The 18,201-nt window shown below is 40.0% G+C and overlaps 1 protein-coding gene across 3 annotated transcripts in view; it reads left to right on the top strand.

Annotated features, from left to right (window-relative positions):
* The first annotated feature begins 5,071 nt into the window (after positions 1-5,071).
* RALBP1 (ralA binding protein 1) overlaps positions 5,072-18,201 on the top strand; it is a 597,292-nt gene continuing 584,162 nt past the window's right edge. Inside the window, exon 1 of one of the 3 annotated variants that reach the window (XM_044066564.1) lies at positions 5,072-5,148. The gene's annotated coding sequence lies outside the window, so the exon portion shown is untranslated. The other 2 variants (XM_044066562.1, XM_044066563.1) reach the window with 2 other exon arrangements.

Raw genomic sequence — 18,201 nt, 5'->3', positions numbered from 1 at the left:
TCCATGCTGAGGAGAGCCTCGAGTGTGTGCATTTTGAGGTTGAGACTTCTGGCATTGAGTAGCATTACCCTTAGTTTTTGGTTACCTGTGCTGGTTACGGTGGTTGGTTTGTCCTTTGAGCCTTGCCTAAAAAAGGCACTATGGGGATGGCAACAGCCTTGGCCAGTATTTGAAAACCTAGGGGTGACAGGTGCAACCCATCTCTGGCCATTTTCTTGACCATCCAATCAGCATCCTGATTAAAGGTGGTAATAAATAATAATGAAGTAGAAACTAATTTATTATTAACTATACTATCTATTGCATTGCCCACTGTCTCCTGATTCACTCTATTGTCAAAATTAAGAATAGATTTATATATCTTTCTCCCTTTTATTTTTAATTGCAATGCAACAGATATTATAGTTAATAATAAATTAGTTTCTACTTCATTATTATTTATTACCACCTTTAATCAGGATGCTGATTGGATGGTATGGATGGTCAAGCAAAACTGGGGCATTTTACAATTGGACAAAAATGTGGGAACAAAGATTGGGGGTGCACCTAACTTTGTATTTAAAAAGGATCAATCTTTGAAGAACATATCTGAAAAATGTCCTCTTCCTAAACATTCATTAAATGGTAGGAAGGCAGGTAACTTCAAATGTGGGAGATGTTCCACCTGTCAGTATATTTTACCTACAGACAGGCATATTATGGTTAACAATCATTACATACCCATTTTAGGTCATTTTGATTGTTATGTCCAAAATGTGGTATATCTGGCCAAGTGTCAGGAGTGCCCAGTATTTTATATAGGAAAAACATCTAGGTATTTTAGAGAGAGAATTAGGGAGAATATTTTAGATATCAAGCATTGTAAGTACACAAATGCTTTAGCAAGACAAATTGTTGGTAACACTGCTCATCATTTCAAATTTTGTGTGATACAACAGATTAAGGGCGATATACAAGGTAGGATATTGGATGTCCATTTGGACATATGTGAATTGAAATGGCAACTAAGACTGGATGCACAAAATTATCCTGGTATAAATGATTATGTTACTATAATGCCCTTATTGAAGTTGAAGCACATTTTAGGTAGGAATTAAATGTATGATTAAATAAATATTCATAACATAGTGTATTCATTGCCTATTTACACATTTTATTAGGAATTTGTATATTCGTTACAACTTCATTTTTAATTAGACCAAGTTTTTTAGTATAGTACATATTTTTAGGTTTATGTTTTTGTTTTGCAGTGTCTCTATTAATTTATGATTGTATAATTGATTAATTGGTAATGGGATGATATGAAAGGGTATTTATGTGGGGTTGTGAATTTTACATGCTGTTTTGAAGAAGTCCTGGCATAAGGACGAAATCTAGGTCAATCACGTTTGTTACTTGGTACTTGTGGATTTTATTTTAATAAATCTCATTTTGCTGCTAGATCTTCGTTCTTCTCATTACTTGTATGTTAAGCACAGATCGCCTCTGAGTAGAGGATATTCCACAGAGTATAGCTGGAGTTTTTTAGATGGTCAGCATAAGGCATCTGCTTTAGGCCTGTGTTTTTTTTAGTGAGGTATTTCTGCAGCCTTTCCAGCTGTTGCAGATGTCTTGTGAGGTACATACCAAACGGGGCATTGGACTCTATAATGGGTCTAATGAGGGATGAGTACAGTGGGGACAATGACCTCCTTTTTTCTGGATGAAAAGCCCTTAGTGATGAGGTGTGCCACATAGAAGGATTTCCTGACTGTTGTGGCAATGTGGTTATCGAAGGTGAGACCACTGTCCACCTGTGTCCCTAAGTCTCTCATCACACTTTTGGTGTTTGGTGTACTGCCACATATGTGGTAATTCATGGATACATGCTTTTTCCCAAAGGGGATAACTATACATTTTTTGGCATTAAGTTTGAGCCCATGGCTCTGGCACCAAGCATCTGTTTCTGTAATGCCCTTTTGTAGAATATCCACATCATTTGGGGATTCAATAATGGCTCCCAGTTTGCAGTCATCTGCAAACTTTGTTAGCCAGAGTCCCTTAGTGTTGGCCTGTACTTCAGAGAAGTAGATGGCAAACAAGAGCGGTCCCAGGACTGAACCCTGAGGTACTCCACTTGTCCCTTGTCTGGAGCTGGATTTGGAGATGGCTACTTTTACAATCTGAGTTCTGTCAGTAAGCCAGTTGGCAACCCATCGAGTGACATAGGGATTTATGCCCACCTTAGTATATTTACCTATGATTCCAGAGTGGGGGATGGTGTCGAAGGACTTTACAAGGTCCAGATAGGCTGTGTGGACCACCTTACCCTTGTCCACGGCTCTGGAGACTGATTTGAAGAAGTCAATCAGGTTCAGGAAACAAGATTGGCCCTTCATGAACCCAAACTGTGTGGGGTCCAGTGTTTGAAGGTTGCCAGTGTCTTTGTTTATAAGTTCCATGATAATGCGTTCCATGCCCTTGCAGATCAGGCTTGTCAGACTGATGGGACGGTAGTTCCTGGGATCCAAGGTGGATCCCCCCTTGTGGAGTGGAATAACTGCAGCTGTGCACCACTCAGTGGGCACGAAGCCTGAGGTGAGGCTATGATTAAACATGACACTTAGGTGAGGTGCCAGTTCATTTTGTAGTTCATGTAGTACACAGCCCGGGATGTCATCTGGTCCCATGGATGCTGTATTCTTAGCTTTGGAGAGTGTGGTTTCTACCTGTGTGGCTGTGATTACCGGAATTTGGCAATCTTTTGGTATTGAGATGGGCCCTTTAGGAGGTGAGAGGGGGATGAAGTTGGCACTAAATTGATCTGCCAGGATATTGGCAATATCCTTGGGATCAGTATATTTAATGCCATTCTGTTGTAGCTCAGAGCATTGCCATTTAGATTCTTGACATAACTATAGAATGCCTTGTGGTTGTTTTTGGAATCTTTGGCAATTTCATTTTCGTAGCTAGCTTTGGAGGATTTTGTGAGGGATCTCAGCTTCTTACTGAGGCTGATAAGGGAGTTTTTTGCATCCTGGGATTTTCCTCTTTTCTGCAAAAGGTTCTTTCTTCTGTTGTAAAGTTTGTTTATGGCAGGGGACCACCACATTGGCTTCCTTTTTTGGTCTTGGTTTGGTGGCTGAAAAGTGTGTATTCAGCCAGCCTTTTCTTCATTTCAACCTCTGAGTTTTGCAGTTTTATTACCTTATCTGAGTATCTGTTTAAAGCTTCTTCCATGTTTTCCAGCCTTTTATTGTTTAAGTTGATATACTCCATCAGTGTTTCATTTATTTCAGTCAGGTCTGTGTGCAGTTGCTTTATAATTTCCTCAAGGTACTGGAAGTCATGTCTGGAGCTTGCACTGCTTTTTGCTGAACATACTTTTCCCTTTCAGTGTTTTTGTCACCTTTTGTAGATCATTTTCCTTCAGGTCCTCTGTAATTCTTTTTTTCCTGGCATCCAAGCAATGCGCTTGCCAGCCATTTAATGAAATTTACTGAGAAACCCAGGTCCATTGGCTTTCTCTGCTAAGTTTCTGTTTTCACACTGGGAGAGCTAGAATTAAGATGTTACTCAATAGGCAGCCATCTTGGAAGTCCTGAGTTACACTTATTGTTCAAAAATGCATGTTGATGCACAAACCTGTTGTTCTATTGACTACAAAACTTACCTGACTTGGGGTTTTGACCCACCCTTATATTTTGAACTTGTCAATAATTTTTGTGCAAAGAAATGCAGAGGTTTGCTGCCTACACAGACACACATCTATCTGGTTTCTTGCCAGAAAAAAAAAAAAAAAAAACAGAATAATGAGCAAATGTCTTTTAACACTGAACTTTTTAACACATTACACAGTTCCCACAGCACAGCAAACCAAGTCAATTGGTGATCGTGCTAACAGTCCTTAGCGCTCACCCACTGACACCGCTCCCAAACAGAATTTGTTTCTGGCATCGGTGTAGCCAGGCATACACTTCGTACTCTACTGAGTACATTTCCCCCTGGCATCGGTGTAAACATTGTTTTTTTCAGGTCATATTACGTTTATAACTGTTCAAACGAATGCCTTTTGTAACAGGTGCAATATTGCTAATCTACAAACAATATTTATAATAGTTTTGGGGGGCGCCGAATATGTTACTTACATTTAAGCGTTGGGGGCGCCATTTTGAACGATATGCCTAGTTCTAAGAGACAGGTTTCGGGGAGGGAGTAGCACTAAAACATTGCGTGTACAAAAACGGAATTTCCTTGCTACACTTTGTTTCTGGCGACGGACCGCATGCAGCACGTGATCGTCAAATTGGGTAAAAATAATAACCACTAAATTATATGTAATTGCTGACATGGTCACCCCCCCCCCCCCCATAAAATATCTGCAGAAAATAAAAACAAAAATACTTTACTGTGGATAGTATGGCTAGTGTTACTTCTACTCTCAGCCTCTTAGAGCAAAAAAGTCTGGACAAAGCCTAAAATTATTTAGGACGAATAGGGACAGATTTTAAATATTCCTCTTACAAACTTAGAAAGTTGATAGAATAATAGGTTTTGCATTAGCATTGATTTTTCTGAAGGATGTGGAGTCTTGCACTCCAGTATTTGTTATTATTTAATTACTTCAATCCTCAGATATTTGCCAGAAAGGTAAAGATTTTAGGATTAGCACACAAAAAATATGAGACGAAAATCTGTACAGTTGAGAGGTACGATATGCCTTCCCTTCCTCTCCATGTACGATGTAATCCGAGTCGTACTAACATATGCTTCTGATCGTCAATACTAGGAACTATGCAAGCAGTACACATTTTTGTAGAGGCTTGCTCAACACATTTAGAAGTACTGTCACTCAAATGCATGTTGCGTCTACGGAGTCTGATGGACTTAGGCAATTAATGCTGTCTGGCAGTCCAGACTGACTGACTAATTCTCAGTGATTTACCGCCAAATCCGAAGTTTTACAGGAGACAGAGCAAACTTGCGAGGCAAAATGAAACATCCAATCGATGAGATACAGCACAGTTGACATGTATGGATGCTAGGAAGTGCACAGTGCTCATATCAAACAAGCGGTCTCCTTGCAGCCGTCGAACTACAATATGGACAAGCTGGAGCTGATTTGCATGTTTGTGCCGCAGACGGTGAAAACAGAGCGCACGCAAATAAGTACATACATTAATGAAATAATAAGTAGTATAATCAGGGTGGTTCAGGGTCTAATGTGCTAATGAAGTACTTTAACTTGCAAAAAGAATACAGGCATGTTTTATACTGTTTCTGATAATTTGAAGGACTGCAAAATCAATAAGGAGATGTGTATGTACTCTCACACTGCAACTGTGGCCACTCTAGATGTAGATTTCAGTAGCGGCAAACTTAATACTGCAACAATGATTGACTGCAGGAGTAAGCTATAATGCATGCATTTCTTTAACTTTAAACGCATACACTTGATTTAGAAGGAAAGGGCATAGGGTGAGGGTCAATATGCTATTATACAACTTGCAGTTTATATGCAAACGATGTGCATAGTTTTTTTATGCAGTTGAACTACTAAGTAAAAATAAAATCACGAACTTTCGGACGTTAATTCGTCTCATTTGATGACCATTGTTTAAATGCTTTGGTTGCAGTTATAGCGAAAGCAGGTTGTTCCCTTAATATTTTGATTCCCCTTGGAAACCGATACTCCAAGAAGTGTTCCACAACAACTTGTCCTTTATTTTTATTCAGCTATTACTTCAGGAAGTCTAGACTATGATACGTCATATTGTGGGCAGTACCTAAGAAAAAGAAACTACTGATTTGACTGCGTCTGAGGTACGTCATGAGGGAGGAGATTAATTCCTCTAAAGGGGAAGCTATTGGGAAAGTTAAGAAAGTGTGGTAAGTGGAATCCATTTGTAGGGAGAAATTTATTGGAGTTGGGGTGGAGGTTTCCTTTACGTTTCCTTGTGTTTGGGTTAGACACGTAAGCCCTGGCCTAAATGTCAGCTCCCGTTGACTCGTACCCGGCTGCAGATTCTGGGTGTGTCAATTCCAACAGTTGTGCTGGGTGCTGATTTACTAGATGGAATTCCGACTGCATCTGCAGGTTGTATAATAACTGTATGATAAATTTCTGGGATTATTAATGGTTCTCATGTTGCTAAAGCATCTATAATTTGGATGTATTCTCAACATGTAAGATATAGTGATCTTTCTTCTTTGTCTGTTAATATAGTTTTCTTGGGGATGATGTCGAGGCCTCTGTAAAGCATATGTGTTAAACACAGTTAAGTAGCAAGTTGTGCAAAGTGCCAAGTTAAATAATAGGCTTTTGTGTTAACTCTTGCCTGGATGTTGTTTTTGCTCGCTCTCAAGTTTGGAGTGATAAACTGCTAACGGTTAATATGCATCCTGTTGGGTAGAGTTTGAATGAACAGCTAGAAGAGACAATGGTTTATACAGTTTCAGGAATAGTACCAAAATGTTTTATTATACTATTTAAAGGTGACTGTGAGGATGCTGAAGTTTATTTATTGCAGTTCTCTCACCCCATTTTAGATGATTATGTACCTGTATGCTGTACTTGAATTACCATCCTACTGAAGCTTCTCTGGGTTTCTCTCCTTTTTGTTCCAGTGAAAAGCAAACATGGGTTCTCACGGATGGTGTAATTTGTTGTAGCTACTGATCTTACTGTCTTGCCCTGTGCTTTCCAAAGTCAATAATTGATCCAGACACTAAACTTTCCCAAATTGTAAAAAACAGGTTAGAAGAAAAGTGGCACAAAGAAGAATAAAAAACCTATAACTAAATCAGTGGTGAATTTCAATGGGAAATTGCAGAGCCAATTGCATTATTCAGAGTGTTCCCCATGCTGCAGTTCACAAACTGTGATATTGGCACATCCAGTTAAATTCCTTTTAAGTTCATAGATTTGGAGGTCTGTTGTTGATGTTTACAACTATGGTAGTATTTGTACTATTGTGATGAAGAATGAAAGATGGCAAATACAGATGTTCTGTGAACATTTATAAGGACATTGCTTATAAATATATAGATATAGGTAGATCTAGATGAACTGTATATCTAGGGACTAATGCAAGCTTTGTTCTGTTTTTAACTAAGTAGGGATTTTGTGAAAGGTCAATGGCACCATTTTTATTTACTCTTAAGGTAGATGCACTGGTTAATGTTTTCTGGTGTTATTTGGATGAGGGCATCGATAGTAAAAGTGATTACAGAATGTTAAAAAACTGTACAGCAGGGTAAGGTGCAGAGAGTGATGCTGCACGCAGCAATCAGAAACATCAATATTTATGTACAATATTAAGTAATCAGACTGATAATACATCAGCAGTTTGGGTAGAGGAGTTGAAAAGCATTTAATAAAATGCTAGGATAGAATGAAATGATGAAAGATTGAATGAATCAGGATTTACTTACTGAGTATGAACGTTTGTAGTCTTGAACGATTTTTAGTAGGGACGACTTGGTCAAGTTGAGTGTTAGGAAAGAATTTAAACAACATATGTACAGAAAAAGGATGTAATTATACTGGTGATGATATGGCAGGGGGCACTGTAAGAGAGTAGTGTCTATCTCAGTTGTACCACCTAGTGTGTCCAAGCATTTGTATGAAATTAGTAAGTTAATTTTTTTGAGGAGTACAAGAAAAAAATCTGTTAGTATTGTAAATGGTGGTCAGTTTGGTGAAAAAGCTAGTAGAGACACAACCAGCAAACTATAAGGTCAGGGCAGAGAAGGAAGAATATCTCCCATTTTATCTTTCATACTTTTAGGTGATTTGGCCACATTGACTAATGTTGATGACATTCTGACCTCATGTCAAAATGAGGGAAATGGGAGGTTGATTGAGATTACTTCTTTGAAAAAGAGGGGGGTGTTGCTGTGTAAACAAGCTTAGTTTTATTACTGATTCTTTGACAAATTTGGAGTTATCTAGGTCAAAGCAAAGTTAAAAAGGTGTACAAGGTGTGTTCCACAAATCAGTTCTAAGAGCTCTTCACTTTGTGTGGCAGTGATATTGTAGCCAGATAGTTAAGACTTCTTGCAAGCAAAAACAAAAGATTTACATCAGGAAAAGCACAGAAGGTGTATTAGGCAGGTAGGATGTGTGGTTATAGTCCTGTAGATTGAATTTATAGTTGCAGAATGTTAAGCCTGATTAACAGAACTACAGGAAAAGATGCTCATTAGGCAGAGAAGTACTGACAATGACAAAACGGGCGCCTGATGTGATTGTGCACAGTCAGGTCATCCAATACAGTCTGAGGAAAGGCAGGAAGGGGAGAATGTGTGTGGGGTCAGGAAACGTATAAGATGATGTACCACCATTATAAAATAATACTGCATTTTTCTTTAAAAGTAGTGGGGGAGACTGTATCTGGGGCAGATTCTCAAGAAGGAGGAGCTGGGTGGTGGGGTTATAGAGAAGGGATGTTTCAGTGGAGATATTAGATTTTTTTCCACAGGGAAGGTAGTAGTTGCATTTTAGGATGTGCTGTGTGAATCAGAAACTGGTAAAATTCATGACTGCATGGATCAACATAAAATTAACAGACAAGACTAGCAAATGATATTCAAGCTGGTATAGCAGAAGTTGTATTCTTTGATAAGAAAGCTTATAGTAAGATTCCTTTCTAACATGAGTTCCATAGTTCAGTGACCGCTGGAAAGACAGGAGTGAATATTTGTTTTCATCTGTGGCTGTGTAAGTCTGTATTTTGTACTTGTCTTTATATGAAAGACAAGTACTTTTTGTAGAATTTGACTGTACGTTACTTTTCTCCCTTCAAATCGAGTTGTGCTGTGAGGTTAGAGCTCTGTAGCTGGGTTTTACTTTGTGTTTTCTTTCCTGCATTATTTTTAATTGTGTTTTTGTGTTACTGACTAGTAGATGAAAGGAGAGTCAGAAATATTTACATAATTATTCCCTGTGTACAAGCATCTACTCAGAAAGATACTGTTAAAAAAAAACGCTTTTTCTGTACTAGTTATGTTACTTTTCATTCTGTATACCTTACTTTTGTGTTCATTTATATTTTATTTTATTTGCTTGATTTTGAGTGGATTAATTGCTGTAAGCCAGAACAGTTTTCAGATGGGACCTGGAGGGGTTCCCATAGTGTCTATAAAAAGAAATTAAAAAAAGAAAAGAAAACGCAGAGGTGTAACAACTGAATGAGCTACAGTAAGTGCATTTTAACATAGATAAATTATTCGCATCATGTGTATGGGTGTGTTTGTGTGTAAAAGGTTGAAAGCAGAAGAAAATTAGTAATTGGAAAGTGAGTTCCGCTACATGTATAATGTAGAAAATTTGCTAATATTTGAATGAGATAATGTTTCTGTGTATGTGCAGTATTTACAGTTGTCAGGCAGAAAGAACGAGCCATAGTTGAGTGCGCTAAGGTTCCAGTATGGGCATATTAAATATAATTTTCTATGAGCCACAGTTCACCACATGTAAATCAAGATGTTTACAGATATCTGGATGAAAAGCAAGGTGACAATTTAGTAGCAGCATAAAAGTTTGAAAATGATGGAAAAATGATGAAAAATCTGGAGCATTTCTCCCCGGGCCTCTGCTGAAAACAGGCTCTGTGGAACCTAGTCGGACTTTCCCGGTCAACAAATGATAAATAAAAAAATAAAATGAGGAAAAAAATGTTGGTGATTGAGAAAAGTACTTGAGTGGTATTGACAGCGGCCAAAAGAGCGTGGTTGGAGATGTACGGTGAATAGCACAGTAAAGATGGAAGAGAGCTTGGTACTGTGAGTAAGCAAAATTGAGGGTACATTTACAGCAGGCATGTAGTTGGGTATGTGCATTGCTGTGTTTAATGAATAAATGGGAAAGTAAATGGCATAAACATTAAGTACATTTCAGAAAAAGGGAGGCGGGGATGCGATTTGTAAAGATGGTACTTAGAAATGTCTGTCATGGCAGCCTCGCATGAATGAACACAGAAGCATCCTCTCTTGCTAGTTGTGTCAGTGGAGGATATTTAAATAAAATGTTTGGATCAAAGGTTTTGTGGCCTCAGGAAAGGTGGAGCCAAGGGCTAATTTCTATGGCAGTACCCATAAATGAAAGGCAAAGACTGCTGAAGAGAGGGTGCGAGTCACTGTCGTGAGGGAATCTTAGCTGTTTCTTCTTTTGTTGCCATCAATATTCTTTTTATTTGTTTTGTTTCTTTATTTTATTTGACATTTCCTTACTGGGAAAGTTCGAATGGGAAAATATCCCATTTTCAGAGGAGGCCAGAAGAGGAAAACTCCACATTGACATAGTATGGTTACAGTTAAATAAAGTTATTAGAAAGTTTATTACAGAAGAATGAATGATGTATTAATTGTTAAAATTCAGCTTCAGTTCATACAGTGTAAACTTATGCATACATAGTGTAAATATTTGGACAGCTATAACATAATGAAAAAGCCTAATAACTGCTTCATTGGTGACAGCTTGGAATTTCTGCTTATATTCCGCTCCTGGTGAGAGAATGTGCAGAGTGCATTGATTCCTGTCTGTTTCTGGTTGGGCAGCAAGTGTCTGTGCTTTGATGTTCCTGATTGGTCTGTTTGCTATTCAAGGCATCTACCAGGAAAAGGCTACAACAAGCCTACAGACCCTTGCATCATCTGGGACAAGACTGTGGATCAGCAAATAGGCTGTGGCTTGCTTTCATCATGAGATTGGTGCTAATGTTTTGCTTCTGGTGAGAGAAGAAGCAAAGGAGCATTGTATCCCAGCAGAGTGAAGCTGTGGTGACACCATCAATAGTAGTAGCCAGGCAGTGGCCACTCATGTGACTTCCCTTCTTTTCATCATTCTTGACAGGCTAATATTTCAGTAAGTACTGCTTGATTTATTTCTGTTTATTTATTTGTTTATTTATTTATTTATTTATTCATTCATTCATTCATTCATTCATTCATTCATTCATATAGTAAATAGTGTGGGAAGAAATAGCCAGGGAATTCTTATAGCTAGGCTTGTATAGACCCTAGGGCCGATAGCCTAATGCCAACCTATGAACTATAATATATATATATATATATATATATATATATATATATATATATATATATATATAATATGTATGTGTATAAAACTTATTTACATTTGTTAACCAGGTAGTGTCCGACTGGGTTGAAAAAAAAAAAACGTTTTCAATAGAGACCCGGGGGAAAAAAAGTTCCACAAAAAAAAGAACATTATTGTACATAAGTCATGTAGCTTTACAAGGTGAGTCACTTGGAGTCACTTCTGAAAGACCAAAATTGGTCATGTAGTTTTGCAGGTTAGGTCATCTGAAGGATTAATAAACATAAGACAGATAACCCTATTTGGGATGAATACTATTTGGGCAAACGTGCGAGATGAGTGGGGAAAAGTAGGAAGAACATTAGTTGGGAGCAGTACAGGGGCATAGCCAGTTATCATTTAACTAGTCTTTCAGGGTAGTTTTAAATGTGGATAGGTTTGGGTTTTTAGTTATCTGTTGAGGAAGGGTGTTCCAATCTTTGGCTATTTTATGGGAGTAGAGGGAGTCTCTGTGATACTTGTGAGACTGGGTTACTTTTAGCATTAGTTTGTTGGATGACCTGAGGAGTCTACAGTTTGTGTTTGGCTGGACTAGGTTTGATGGAGCTGGGCAGTCGATAGGGTTGAATATGATTTTATGGGCGAGTGAAAGTTGTTTAGTAATAATAGGTTGGGCAGTTCTAGCCAGCTGAACTGTTGGAGAGCAGCACAGTGGTGTGTTCTCTGGGGTTGGTTGGTGACAAACTTAGCTATTCTGTTGTAGCAGGAGTCTAGTTTATTTAGATCCGTTTTTGATAGGTTAGTAAAGACCTCCGAGCAGTATAGGATGGTGGACAGCAAGTGGGATCTTGCAGTGGCCAGTCTAGCTTGTGTAAGGTTTAATCCTGTATAGAGCACCTAGTTTATAGTGAATTTTTTGATGGTCAGATAGATGTTTATCAAATTTTAGTGAGTCATCTATGGTTACCCCTAGCAGTTTGGTGGTGGGTTCGATTTTTGTACCGTTCTTAGTTCGTATGGAAAAGGATTGGGTACTGGGTTTGGAAGATTTTATTAGAGAAAATTATGAGCTTGGTCTTATTTGGATTTAGGATAAGTTGGTGGCTGTTGATATACTTTTCAATGACTTGGAATGATGATTGCATTTTGTGTTGGAGTTCTTGTGGGGAGTGGGCTGAGCAGGTAAGGGTGGAGTCATCTGTATATTGGATGATGGTGGCATGTTGGGTGGCAGTATATAGGTTGTTGGTAAATGTTATGACAATGAGGGGCTCAAGTATGGAGCCTTGTGGTACCCCCGTGGTGACTGGTAATTGTTGGGAAAGGCCATTTGCCCATTTAGTGCCCTATTGATGGTTGGATAGATAACTGTGAAACCATATTAGGGGTGTGGTATTGAGATTGTAAGTGGCAAGTTTGTTGAGGAGCAGTTGATGGGACACTGTGTCAAAATCTTTTGACATATCTAAGAAAATGACTGAGATTAGTTGTCCTTCATTTTTGAGGTGGCGAATGGTCTCTGTAAAGGTTGTGAGGGCCGAGTTAGTAATTTGTTTAGACCTGAAGCCATGCTGGGTGCTGGAGAGTAGGTTGTTGGTAGTGAGGTGATTCATGAGTTGCTGGTGGATACATTTCTCTAGAATTTTGGCAAGGGGGGGATAGAATGGGTGATGGGACGGTAGTTTATGTCTGTAGATGTGCCACCCTTATGAAGTGGCATGATATGAGAAATTTTCCATAATTTGGGAACGTACTGCTCGGAGATGGAGCGGTTTATTAGTAATGCTATGGGATAGGCAATGAATGGATAGTTTTAGGTGTTCGTTTGGAAGCTGGTCGGTAGCTAAGCAGCAGGGTTTTAATTTACATAGGAGTTTTTTTATGTAGGAAGTTAAAATGGGAATATAAGGAGGAGTTTGTAGTTTCCCCTCCAGTGTTTGGCAGTTCTCTGTATAGACACAGACATCTTGAGTGACATTTTCCTATAAAAGCACAAATGAAATTTCACCAATACGTAGTTGCATACAGGACTACTACTTTGCATTGACGAGCACTGTCCCCAGAGTTGCAAACTGGATATTCCTGACTTTGCTTTATATTCTCACTCCAACTGTCTAGTCAATTAAAAGGGTCTGCTGCCATGGATATGAATTTTCCAACTATCTCCGTTACCAGCTTGGTGGATATGAGCATCCTGAGGCAATGTAGAAATCGCCTTGTGTTTACTGACAACTAGTTAATTCCCAAATAAACTGGTATGGTATGTGCGAGATGTATTTACACAATGTCACTGGAGGCAAAGCTCTCACATAAAAATACTCCTAATGTCAATAAGGTTGTCACATGCTGCACCCATCACTCACAATTCAAAGCGGACAAAGGTTTATAGATTAGTACTAGGCTAACTGCCCTTATGGGCCATTTTTTAAGCCAAGCCAGTTGCACCCTGTGAGAATCAAACCCTGTACCTTGTGTTTGTACGGCAAACATTATGCCAACCTCCCACCCCAAATAAACGGTCCTTGCAGGTCTTGACCCCAGGACCCTGTACACTATAGTCACAGTAGTTAACCAGTAAGCCATCACAGCATGTAAACCTACATATGCTGAGGCACTTATGTTTAACTTTCCTAAACCCCAAAGACTTCCTAGACAAAGTACACATAACAAATACCCTCAGCAGCCCCAAATGCACTCTTTCAAAACAACACCCACACCGACACATAGAACCACATCTTATGGAGCCTCTACTTCTAAGCCCAAAAGGCAAGCCACCTCACAATACAACATTCTGGTCATTGTCGACTCCATTGTGAGATGCACTGATGTCCCTGTCACCAGGCTGAGTAAGGAGAAAGTCACGGTCAGTTGCTTATCAGGGCTAGAATTCGCCACATTATACACGTGCTCATGTCATTGGACCTCCAGTACCAGTATGACTGAGTCATAGTCCATGTGGATGTAAATGACCTGACACGTACCTTCCTACACTATATGAACAGAGACGTTGTGGAGCTCTCAGAATGTGTCTCCCAGGCCCATAGTGCCTTTTTTACACAATGGCAAACTGAAAGTACTTCCAACATACCGAATCATAACCAAGAAAATTTAAAAGTATTACTGCTGAATGCTAAGAGTCTAAACAAAAAACTCCACTCCCTAGAAACTCCCATCACCCTAGAGAATGCTGTTGCCTGTACTGTCATCGAGACATGGTTTAAAGCCATGGAAAGCACACCACCAGTACAAGGTTATAATGCCTTTCACACATTTAGACCATCTACTACACAGACCAGGACTAAAGGTGGAGGTCTCTCAATTTACATCAAAAATAATATATCTTAAGGCTGGTCAAACAGGACAGTGCACTTGAGCCCCTCCATGTTCAAATTACCACAGGCAAGATCCAGTACTACTACCTTGCAAATTGTAGGTCCCCCCTCTGACCCAGGAACCCCATACCATGTATTTAAACTTATTGGAAACTCTCACCATCTTATCCAAATAGCATATTTATGGGTGACTTTAATTACCCCACTATTAACTGGGAATCCTGTACAACACCAAACGTACAGGCACAGAGATTCCTAGATTTTGTAAACACAAACATCCTGGACCAGGTTGTCAATAAGAGTGCTGTACACCCCCTAGTGTAATGTCTTTGGTCAGGTCAGACTGCAAAATCATTTTCTTTGAAGTAAAAGTAAAACCTGGATCCCGTAGCTAACCTTGCAGTATTCAGGAACTACTCTTAAGGCTAACACCCTGCTATTAAGTGATAATTTGGTAAAATTTGAAGCCCCAGTAAACCCTGAGAACACTGCTATTTAAGTAGAACTGTTCACAGAAACCCTATACAAGCATGTTAATAGTTACATAGAAGCAGATGCAGCTGTACCCACCAGGAAGAAGTACAGAACTAACTCAAAACACAAGCCACCCTGTTGGAATCACAAAATCAATAGACTGTAACAGAAGGAAGAAAATCATGGCAAAAATTAGGAGATGCAGCACCCATGAAGATAAATGCACTCTCATCAAATTAAACAAACAACTCGGAGGTCAAGTCTAACAAAGCCAAACTGAAGTTAAATTTGGCCTCCCAGGCCAAGGACAACCACAAAGCATTCTTTAGTTATGTCTGCAACCTCAAAAGTATTACACAATTGTGTGCAGAGCTAATTGTAAATGGAGTCACCTGTACTGAGCAGAAGATATAGTAAACCTCCTGGCTGATAAATTCAGCTCCAACCTTCCTTCAGGAAATACCATCAAATATAACTCAAGCCTACTATCATTAGGGGAACAGGTCCTTAGTGCTCTATCTAAGACCAAGAACACTGCATCAATGGGCCCAGGCAGTATCCCAGGATACCTTCTAAATGGCATGAAACATGACCTATCAGTCCCTCTGGAGTTGCTGTTTAACTGTAGCCTCCAAACAAGGTTCGTGCCTCATAAGTGGAGAAAGCAGCAGTCATCCCTCTGCACAAAGGTGGGCCAACTACAGACCCATAACTCTCACTAGTCTTGTATGCAAAGCCATTGAAAGAATTATCATGGAAATGATCAATAATGATATAGTAAACCTCCAGACATTTGATCCAACCCTGTTTGGTTTCATCAAGGGCAGGTCATGCCTACTCATCCAGGTAGACTTCTTTGAGAAGGTCACCAAACCAGTGAATAAGGGCAAAATGGTTCACACTGTCTACGTTGACCTAGCCAAAGCATTTGACACAATACCCCACTCGGACATCGGCGACAAACTCAGGAGGTTAGGTATAAACCCATATGTCACCCGGTGTATAGTAAACTGGCTTACAGACGGGACCTAGGAAGTTAAAATTGGCAGTCCACCTCTACGGAGAGGCCATTCACAAGTGAAGTTCCTCTGGGATCAGTCCTTGGACCACTCCTTTTTGGCATTTACTTCTCTGAAGTCAAGGCCAATGTCAGTGGTATCTGGCTGACTAAATGTGCAGATGATTCCAATGTCAGTGATATCTTGCTGACTAAATGTGCAGATGATTGCAAATTAGGAGCTGTCATTGAATCCCACAATGACACAAATGTTTCCAGGAAGGGCTGACAGGTAAACAGCTGGTGTCAGAGCCGTGAACTAAAACTAAATGTCAAGAAATGCATAATAGTATCCATTGGGAAGTCATTCATCCCTGGTAACTGTCATATTGATGATGCACCCCTTAGAGTTGACCCAGTAGTCGGGGACATGGGGACACACATAGACAATAATCTAGCCTTTGACCTTCAAGTCTGTATAGTAGTGCGTCCTACGTGAGCTACAAAACGAACTGACACTAAACGAACTGACACTACACCTGTTTGCCCTTTTCAATCACAGCCTTACCTCGGGCTTTGTCCCTAATGAATGGGACACTGCTACAGTCATTCCTCTCCATAAAGGGGGAGCAACTACAGACCCTGGGAGCTGTCGCCCCATTAGCCTAACGAGTCTAGTATGCAAAGTCATTATCAACTCCCCAAGTGATGCAGATATGTTACAAAAGGGCCTCTCTGAGACCAATGACTGGTGTTGGAACCATGGCCTTAAGCTTAATGCCAAAAAATGCATCATCATTCCCTTTGGAAAAAACTGTTCCTGTGAGCTATCACATCGATGGGAGCCCACTGAAGGGGCCATAAGAGATCTTGGTACTCAGGTCGACCACCTCACCATCTACCACCACATTGCCTCTGTAGTCAGAAAGTCCTTCTACGTGGCACATCTTATAACCAAAGGTTTTGCATCCAGGAAGAAAGAGGTCATCATCCCTCTTTAGACCAATCATTGAATATAACGCCCTGTTTGGCATGTACCTGTGCAGATACCTGCAACAGCTGGAGAGGCCACAAAAGTACTTCACAAAAAGGATCCTGGGCCTTAAACACATGTCCTGCATGGACAGACTCAAACTTCAGCTCTTCTCAGTATCTTATCATCTGCTTAGAGATGACCTCTGCTTGACTTACAAGGCCATGTCTGACCCAGCCGTACTTTAAATGTTACACCTAAAGAAATCCCAATCACCCCATTCCACACGCTCCAGAGACCTCAACCTCATTACCACAATCAACAGAACATGCTGGAGGGACAGGTTCACCTCCCAAAGACTGCCCATACTCTGGAATAAGCTTCCCATTCATGTCAAGCAGAGCACCTCGCTTGGCCGTCTTCAAGAGAAATCTTGATGAGTGGGTAACAGGATCACTCCAATTGCCCTACTGGATAGAGGCACTGTGAACCAACATCGGGTGGCATGGTGCCAGGACAATTTTTTCGGGCTAGGCTCGTAATGGCGCCAAGGCCTTTAACCTAGTACACACCTATGAAATCATTCTATGCTGCACAACTTATAAACAAAGGTATGGCATCTAGGTCCTAGGAGGTTATTGTTCCTCTGTATTCAGCATTCATCAGACCTGTCATTGAATACAATGCCCCCTTTGGTATGTACCTAACCAGACATATCCAACGAATGGAACATCCACAGAAGTTCCTCACTAAAGGAATACAGGACATAAGTCCTGTGCAGACCGCCTGAAGGTCCTCTCCTTGTATTCTCTCCTACGGGCTGTTGAGGGGAGATCTATGCCTAGCATACAGGACATTGTCAGACCCCTCTCTGGACCTCCTGCATATCAACAAAGAAAACAGCACCAGAAGTACCTGTTCTAAAGACTTGCCTGTGATATAAATAGGATCTGCTGGATAGACAAGTATGGATCCCAGAGACTATGCCATCTCTGGAACAGGCTCCCCATCCATGTGAAACAGATTTCCTCCCTAACCCAGTTCAAGCACAACTTGGACAATTAGATGGGGAACAGGAAATTCATCCCTGACTTGGTACCGTTATCTAATAGGCACAGGAAACCTGTAAATGTTTAATCTCCAAAGCCCCGGCTTACACATATCAAGGGTACCAGAATTTGTCAGAGATTTGGGATGTATGGCTAGGCTTAAAAAAACCCTAAAATGCCTATGAACCTTTGAATATTGTCAATAGATAAAGTAGTCACAAATTGCAGTTCATAGGGATGACATTGAACACATTGAATACACTCTTTGGAACAACGATGACCAGATAATTTAGTCTAGGCAAAGTCAGTAAAGCATAAAGTCTTGTATCCTTTCT

Source organism: Protopterus annectens, chromosome 3.part1, assembly GCF_019279795.1.
Source record: "Protopterus annectens isolate FY-2018-M chromosome 3.part1, PAN1.0, whole genome shotgun sequence".
Taxonomy (NCBI): domain Eukaryota; kingdom Metazoa; phylum Chordata; order Ceratodontiformes; family Protopteridae; genus Protopterus; species Protopterus annectens.
The sequence above is the reverse complement of the archived record's forward strand: the minus strand, read 5'-3'. Positions and strand labels throughout refer to the sequence as shown.